Here is an 8,584-nt window from a genome sequence, read left to right on the forward strand (position 1 = left end):
AGGAGACAGCCTGGAGACCAAAGGGTTAGTAGGGATCTGCCAAGTTTCGGTCTGGCTGCCTGTGTCTCACACCAATGCTGGCTCCATCCGTCTTGGACACCAGACGGTGGATGCCGTGTTGAACTGAAGACCACGTTCCTAGAAAGCCATGCTCATCCTCCTTCTCCACCCAGCCCACCCCAACACCATTTTCAAGGACAGCAGAACCCTTGGGGACAAGGAAGGACTGCAGCTATGGCCCTGAAATAGGGGACAAGTTTTGTCGGAGAAGAAACATCTCACAGTGGGTCCTTTGTGGGAGTGACTGTGCAGTAGGCACAGTCCTTCAGTTCAGTTTGACACCTTCTTGCCTGGCTCTAAGTAGGAAGACCCCCCCAGAGAAGTCCCCGGTGCAAGGGAGGCAAAGCTGAGAAGGATCCCCAGACATGGTCCTTCAGCATGCGGCTGGTGCCCTTGAGGGGCTGGTCATGCTCTGCAGCCTGGCTGCCTCCCGGGGTGGGGTGGATTTCTCCTCCAGCAGAATTCTTTTCGGGTTTCTTCTCAGGTTAGCCCAGGGCTCTGACCAGTCAACAGAGGAGCTAAGGACCCCTAAATTGAACCCACCAAGGAGAGTGCCCTCTATCAGAATCCTGGGGTGCGGTGGGGGTAGCCTACTGAAGGGCTTCTCCTGATTGAGTCTTAGACCTTGGTTGCTCTTTGCAGTTAAACTAAAAGCAGACACTAAGTTGAAAAATCCAGGAAAACACTTGCATTAATAGCAAATCTGTGATTTCTTGTTACTGTTGAAAACGTTTTTTTTTTTTTTTTTTTTTTTAAGTTAGCCACCTCAGACCCGGCCCAAGAGTGTAATGGTTAAGGTCCTCGCCTTGAACGCACTGGGATCCCATATGGGTGCCAGTTCTAATCCCAGCAGCTCCACTTCCCATCCAGCTCCCTGCTTGTGGCCTGGGAAAGCAGTCAAGGATGGCCCAAAGCCTAGAGACCCTGCACCCGTGTGGGAGACCTGGAGGAAGTTCCTGACTCCTGGCTCCTGGCTTCGGATCGGCACAGCACCAGCCATTGCAGCCACATGGGGAGTGAATCATCGGACGGATCTTCCTCTCTGTCTCTCCTCCTCTCTGTGCACCTGCCTTTCCAATAAAATAAACAAATCTTAAAAAAAAAAAAAAAGTTAACCACCTCAAGACCTTCCATGTCAGGATGTGCTGTATCTGGCGGCATCGTTGATCTGAGGGCGTTCACCTGCACACCAGCTTCAGACCCTGGGCTGCTGACAGGCAGAGGCAGCAGCTGGCACCTGTCATGCCCCTGCCGTCCCCTTGGGCAGCTACTGTGCTTAGCCTAGGCCTGTGTTCTCTATACCACAAGGAAGGGGGAAAAACCCTGCCCACCTCTGCTATCACCTATTCACCTGGGTGCACAGCAAGCCCAATGGGCACAGGAGAGCAGATGGAGGCTGGGAAACCATTCATGCCAGGGGCCCTCTGCTGTCTTCGGAGCCCCCTGGGTACTGAGAGGTTGGAGTGCTACCATGATGCCAGTGATGGAGCTGGGACTATGGGGAGTACAGGGTCTCTGCCACCCACATGGCCTGTCCCTGTCTCAGCTCTTGTGGGCATTTGGTGAGTGAACCAGTGGACTGAAGATGGTCTCTCTCTTTCAGATGACACTTTGGAATGTTTATTTGCTAAAGTTTCCATCTCTGTTCACTCGCTGATGTTGTGGGGGGCGGGGAACCTTTGAAGCAGTCTGTTTCTTGAGTTAGATGTTTAAAATGTCCATGAACTTGGCTTTTTTGTTTTTTCAGAGTAATTACCGCACTCGGATGGCATCCATGTTATGTCCTCCTCACCTCCATAAATGCTCTCAATGCAATTTCAAATGTTTCAAACCCACAGATAAATGCAGAGAATGAGCTCATGGGCAGTAGCTTTCCTGCTTCTGTTCTGTGGAGTGGAAGACGCGAAGCCTGTACATGGCCCTCCCCCAAGTCCTGACCCCTCCCTCCGTCCCTCCTGCCACAATAGCTTCTTTTTAGAATCCATCCGCAATCTCATTTCTTCTGGAATCTGATGCGTGGCTGTTAACTTCTGCACATTGTGAAGTTCTTCATGGCTCACGTTTTTAGCAGGCACGGAATGTGGGTGAGAGGAAGCAGAGCCGCCAGCAGACCTGACAGAGTGGGCGTCTAGATTGTGCATTCAAAGTGAGGGGGAGACCTGAAGGAAGAAAACGCAAGAGTGCTGGCCGTGGTTTTTCTGGACTCCGAAGCCAGAGATGACAGTGGAAATGTGTATGCCGAGGAACAGATAAGGCTGTAGTGTCATCCTGGTTAGTTCTCCTCCCCTCTAGTGTAGCGGGTATCAATATCAATAGAGAAGCAGATGTAGAAGACTTCAGTTTGGGGGAGGCTAGTGGTGTTGTCAGGTGTTGAGGCAGGTTAACCCACGGCTTGGGACACCTGCATCCCGCTGCAAGAGAGCCGTATTATGCTTTCCATTCAATTTCTATTAATACTGCTGGGAGGCAGCTGGTGATGGCCCAAGTACTCGGGATTTAAAAAAAAAAAAAAAGAAGTTTATGTATCTTTATTTGAAAGCGTTTAGAGAGGAGAAAGAAAGGGAAAGATCTTCATCCACTGGTTCACTCCCCAAATGACCGCAGTGGCCAGAGCTGAGCTGATCTAGAGCCAGGAACTTCTTCCAGGTCTCTCCTGTGGGTACCCATGCACTTGGGCCATCCTGCATTGCTTTTTCAGGCCATTACCAGGGAGCTGGGTTGGAGATAGAACAGTGAGACTTCAAATCAGCGCCCGTATGGAAATTTAACTATTCCACAGTTCTGGCCCATACTTGAATTTTCTGCCACCCATGCAGGAGATTGAGTTCCAGGTATTTTAGGAAATGAACCAGCAGATGAATGATCTCCCTGTTGCTTTCGCTTTCAAATAAAAAAATAAGCTGGTTGGGCCCAGCACAGTAGCCTAGTAACTAAAGTCCTCTACTTGAATGTGCTGGGATCCAATATGGGCACTGGTTCTAATCCCAGTGGCCCTGCTTCCCATCCAGCCCCCTGCTTGTGGGCTGGAAAGGCAATCGAGGACGGCCCAAGACCTTGGGGACCTGCACCCACGTGGGAGACCCAGAAGAGACTCTAGGATCCTGGCTTCAGATCAGCGCAGCTCCGGCCATTGCAGTGAATCAACGGATGGAAGATCTTCCTCTCTGTCTCCTATCTATATCTGACTTTCCAATAAAAAGAAATATTTTTTAAAGAAGAAAGTAAACTGGTTGACATATTGCAACCAGTTAAGCTGCCGCCAGTGATGCTTTCCCACTTCTGATCCAGCTCCTTGCTCACACACCTGGGAAAGCAGCATGAGAGTCCCCAGGTATTTGGGCCCCTGCTACCCATGTGGGAGACCGGGGTGAAGTTCCTGGGTCTTGGCTTTCGTCTGCCACAGTCCTGATCATTGTGGCAATTTGGGGAGTGTACCACAGATGAAAGAGCTCTCTATTCTTGTCTTTTTGTAGTGCTGCCTTTCCAGTAATTAAATCTTAAAAAATCAAAAATAAACTCAGAAAGGAATTAGAAGAAATAAAAAGATTATGTTGGACATGACATGTGAGAGGAACAGGACAAAAACAATAATGGCTAACATTTTAAACAAAAGTAAATGGGAGTTATTTTTAAGGATGTTCTCAAAAAGATAAAGTAGCGAGGAAAGCAGGTGAAGAAGAGGTAATGTGCGTGTAAGCAGAGCAAAACCAAAGCAACCGTCAGGACACTGAACCTTCACCAAGATCCTGTTGCGAAGTAAGACCCACGCGTACCAGGGGGAGATCAGCCCAACAGCAGACGGTGCCTCAGCTGCCAGCCAGCCTCGGAGTGCCCCCCTCTTCTTCGCTTCATCAGAGCAGGCTGGAGCCTGGGAGCACAAACGTTCACTTGTACCCGATTCAAATTTTGACCCATTTTCAATGTAGCCCAAATAGATTTTGAGCACTCACAGCCTGCCTGCTTGGTGCGATCCACGAGACCGAACCATGGACAAGATGAACCTCAGGGAGAGAGATCGTCCAGGTCTCTACTGCCCTGGGCTTTTCCAGCCCCAAAACCTCCATCACAATGCTCAGCCATGTCACCTGGATCACAGCTCCCCATCACCTCCACTACCGGCACCTCCACTGCCTTCCTCCTGGGAAGGTTTCTGCTGTGAACCGACTCTTCTCTGCCTTCAGACAAATCTCCCTGAGCCACCCAGGCAAAATCTATTGTGTGCCCTTGTATCTTCTGGTTGGCAACCCTGAAATGTGTCACCAGCGTTTGGGTGCGTGTGTCAGAATCTGAGTGCCTGAGTTTGACTCAGTTCTCCCAATTCCACAACTTCTCATGCATACTCCAGAGGCAGCAGTGAAAAAATTTTCAGGTGCAGAAAGAAACTTAATTGCCACGCCAAAGCTCAGTATCCAGCCAAATAATCCTTTAAGAATTGAGGAAAATTACAATATTTTCAGATGAAGGAAAACTTAAAAACAAACCTGTCAAGAATAGAATAAGCCTAGGGGAGAGCCCAGTGCGGTAGCCTCGTGGCTAAAGACCTCACCTTGGATATGCTGGGATCCCATATGGGCACCGGTTCGTGTCCCAGCTGCCCTGCTTCCCTTTCAGTTCCTTGTTTGTGGCCTGGGAAGGCAGTAGAGGATGGCCCAAAGCCTTGGGACCCTCTACCCGCATGGGAGACCCAGAAGAAGCTCTGGGTTCCTGGCTTCAGATCAGTTCAGTTCCAGCCATTGCAAGCCACTTGGGGAGTGAATCAGTGGGCAGAAGATCTTCCTCTCTGTCTCTCCTTCTGTCTGTATGTCAGATTTTCCAATTAAAATAATTCTTTTTTTAAAGAAAAAAAAAAAGGATGAGCCTAGTGTGTGTGGAGGGGAACCTTCCAAAGGGAGTTCTTCAAACCTAAAAGAAATGACAAAAGGTATCCTAAACTACCAGGAAGTAGGAAAGAACAATGGAAAGAAAAATATACAGATAAATACAATAGACTTTCCTGTTGTTCTGCAGCTTTCTAAATAGTGTTTGAATAGCATTGCCTAATATATTTGCAAAGTATAGATTAATACTTAATGCAATTATATTCTAGGTGGTGCGGACAAAAGAGATTTATAGGCAGATAAAGTTTCTACACCTCCATGTAATTGATGATGCTGATACCAACAGACTGTGTCACATATGTATAATATACCTAGAGTAAGGACCGAGTTATCCACAGGAAGGCAGAAAAATGAAAACAGAACTGAACAAAAGAACAACAAAAAAGCTTAAGTGATCAGTATATCAATAATTACACCAACCAAGACAAATGTTGGTACAATTTGTGAACTTTTTTTTTAAGATTTATTTATTTTTATTACAAAGTCAGATATACAGAGAGGAGGAGAGACAGAGAGGAAGATCTTCCGTCCGATGATTCACTCCCCAAGTGAGTGCAACAGCTAGTTCTGTGCCGATCCAAACCTCTTCCGGGTCTCCCACACGGGTGCAGGGTCCCAAAGTATTGGGTCATCCTCAACTGCTTTCCCAGGCCACAAGCAGGGAGCTGGATGGGAAGTGGAGCTGCCAGGATTAGAACCGGCGCCCATATGGGATCCCGGGGCATTCAAGGCGAGGACTTTAGCCACTAGGCCACGCTGCCGCGCCCTGTGAACTTTTTTTAAAAATATTACTTTGAAAGTCCAAATTACATTGGAAGTGAACACATACATATACACACACTTAGAAAGAGCTATTTCATCTGAATCAATCTCCATAAGGCCACATTGGACAGTGCTGGGCCAGGCTGAAGCCAAGAGCCAGTAGCTTCATCTAGGTTTCCCAAATGCATCACAGATGCTCTAACACTTGGACCAACTTCTGCTACTTTTCCCAGGCTCATGAGCAGGGAACTGGATTGGAAGTGGGCCAGCCATTATACAAACCAACATCCACATGTGATGCTAGCACCACAAGTGTTGGCTCTACCCACCATACCACAACAGGTACCCCTAGAGTGGATTTTTTTTTTTAAGGCCAACCATATACTGGCTAAGAGAAATGCACTTTCAATATGACCAGGCAGGTTGAAAACAAAAGGGTACAAAAAGATGCAACCTGCAATAAGGGGCTATGTGAGTATCGGGTGAAATCATCCAAAAAGCTTACCAAGAAAAGAGATTGGCATTGCATAAATAATGGTATGCCCGTCCAGAAGGAATCCATGCAGAAAGTTTTACAGTGGTAAGTGTACATGCCTCCAACAGCAGAGCTACAAAAATGTACTACGGCTGGAAAGAGAAACAAATTTACAATAGCAGTTGAAAACTTCAACACTCCTCCCTCAGCAACTGATGAAACAAAGAAGAACCCCACATCATCAACAGCCAACAGCAGGCACGTGATGCTGACAGAACGCTCCATTCAACCACAGTAGAACACAGACGCTACCAAAACTACAAAAACGAGGCATTTCCCAGGCTGGCAGAGAGGCAGTGTGTTACCCTGCTGTTCAGAATGGCCCCATTGCACATCAGAGAGCCTGTCAGAGTGCCAGCTACTTGGCAGAAGCCACCTAGCTGCTAACATCCTGGAAAACAAGCTCCAGTGCTTGGTTCCTTGCGGCCAGGAAGGGAGACCCAGGTGGGGTTTCTAGCTCCTCGCTTCAGCCTCACCCAGCCCTGGCTGCTGTGCGCATCTCAGGAGTGAACCGTCGCTCCCTCTCCCCTACTCACTGGCTTCATTGTCACTCCACCTTTCAAATAAATAAATCTTTTTTTTTTTTTTTTAAAAAAAGACTTATCTTTTATTGGAAAGTCAGATATACAGAGAGGAGATACAGAGAAAAGATCTTCCATCTGCTGGTTCACTCCCCGAGTTGTGTCAATGCTGAGCCGCCCCAAAGTCAAGAGCCAGGAGTTTCTTCCTGATTTCCCACGTGGGTGCAGGGTCCCAAGGCTTTGGGCTGTCCTCAACTGCTTTCCCAGGCCACAAACAGGGAGCAGGATGGAAAGCGGGACCTACTGGATAAAAACCGGTGCCCATGAGATTCCAGTGCCTGCAAGGTGAGGACTTTAGCCACTAGGCTACCGTGCTGGGTCCCCAAATAAATACATCTTTTAAAAAATCTTCCAAAGCATTAATCAAGACAGATAGACCAAGGTTTGAGGTTGCCAGAACTTCAAGGAATATAAAAGAACTGAGTTGTGTAGTGTGTTCTGACTACAGTGGCCTCCAAGTAACACAGAGCCAGGAAGGACAGCTCAATATGGTTGTGAGTAAACCGGTATGGGTCAAAGAGGAAGCTGGAGGAAACACACACACACACAGAGCACCCATACAAAGTGAAATCTTCCCAAACCATTAAGTAAGCAATTAACTAATCTCAAGGAATAACTTTTCACTAAGGAAGTTTTTTTTTTTTTTTTTTTAAGAGAAAAAGACTTGCTTTTAAACTTAAATATTACTGAGGAGAGCCCGGCGGCGTGGCCTAGCGGCTAAAGTTCTCCCCTTGAACGCCCCGGATCCCATATGGGCGCCGGTTCTAGTCCCGGCAGCTCCACTTCCCATCCAGCTCCCTGCTTGTGGCCCAAAAGCTTTGGATGGCCCAAAGCTTTGGGACCCTGCACCCGTGTGGGAGACCTGGAAGAGGTTCCTGGTTCCCGGCTTCGGATCGGCGCGCACCGGCCCATTGCAGCTCACTTGGGGAGTGAAACATCGGAAGGAAGATCTTTCTCTCTGTCTCTCCTCCTCTGTGTATATCTGACTTTCCAGTGGAAATAAATAAATCTTTAAAAAAAAAAAAAGGCTTTGTCAGGTACAAAACCAAAAAAAAAAAAAAAAAAATATATATATATATATATATATATATATATATATATATATATATATATATATATATATATATTACTGAGGAGTTTGTTGGAACAGCCAGCCAATGGTCACGGGTCGTGCTAGAATCTCCAATTATAAACAATAGCCAACCTATACGTACTACGTAATTTATAAATTCTCTTTACTACTACTGTGTCCAGACATCACTGGGCCCTCCTAAAAGCTCAGGGACAAGTGCCAAGAGAAACAGATCTGACATCTGCCAAGTTCCAAGCATATTCAAAACACACCCTTGCATGTGCTTTTCACGTTGGCCGTTACGAGCGTGCGTGGACAGCACATGAGGCGAACACGGGTATGGATGAAGTTCCTGACCCCAGTCACACGGGGGGCCGCTAGCCGGTCCCTCCCGCCAGCCCCGCACCCAGAGGCGCTACGGACCCCAGACCCCGACGCCCGCACGTGCGATGTCCAGGGCGCGGCAACCATTTGCAGCGTGAAAACCAATGCAAAGAAATCCTCGCTTTCTGAGGTGCGGTCGATGGCCAGAGGGCGGAAGGGGCGCCTCTTTCTCAGGGCGCTGAGGGTGAGCAAACGCCTGAGGAAACCAGGCGGACAAGGTCCGCGCCGACGGACGGGCGGAGCTGCGGGCGCCGGTGTGTCGGGCCCGCTCGGCCCCTCAGACTCCGCCACGCCCGGAGCCAGGACGCCTCAC

The sequence above is a fragment of the Ochotona princeps genome, chromosome 6 (genome assembly GCF_030435755.1).
Source record: "Ochotona princeps isolate mOchPri1 chromosome 6, mOchPri1.hap1, whole genome shotgun sequence".
NCBI lineage: Eukaryota > Metazoa > Chordata > Mammalia > Lagomorpha > Ochotonidae > Ochotona > Ochotona princeps.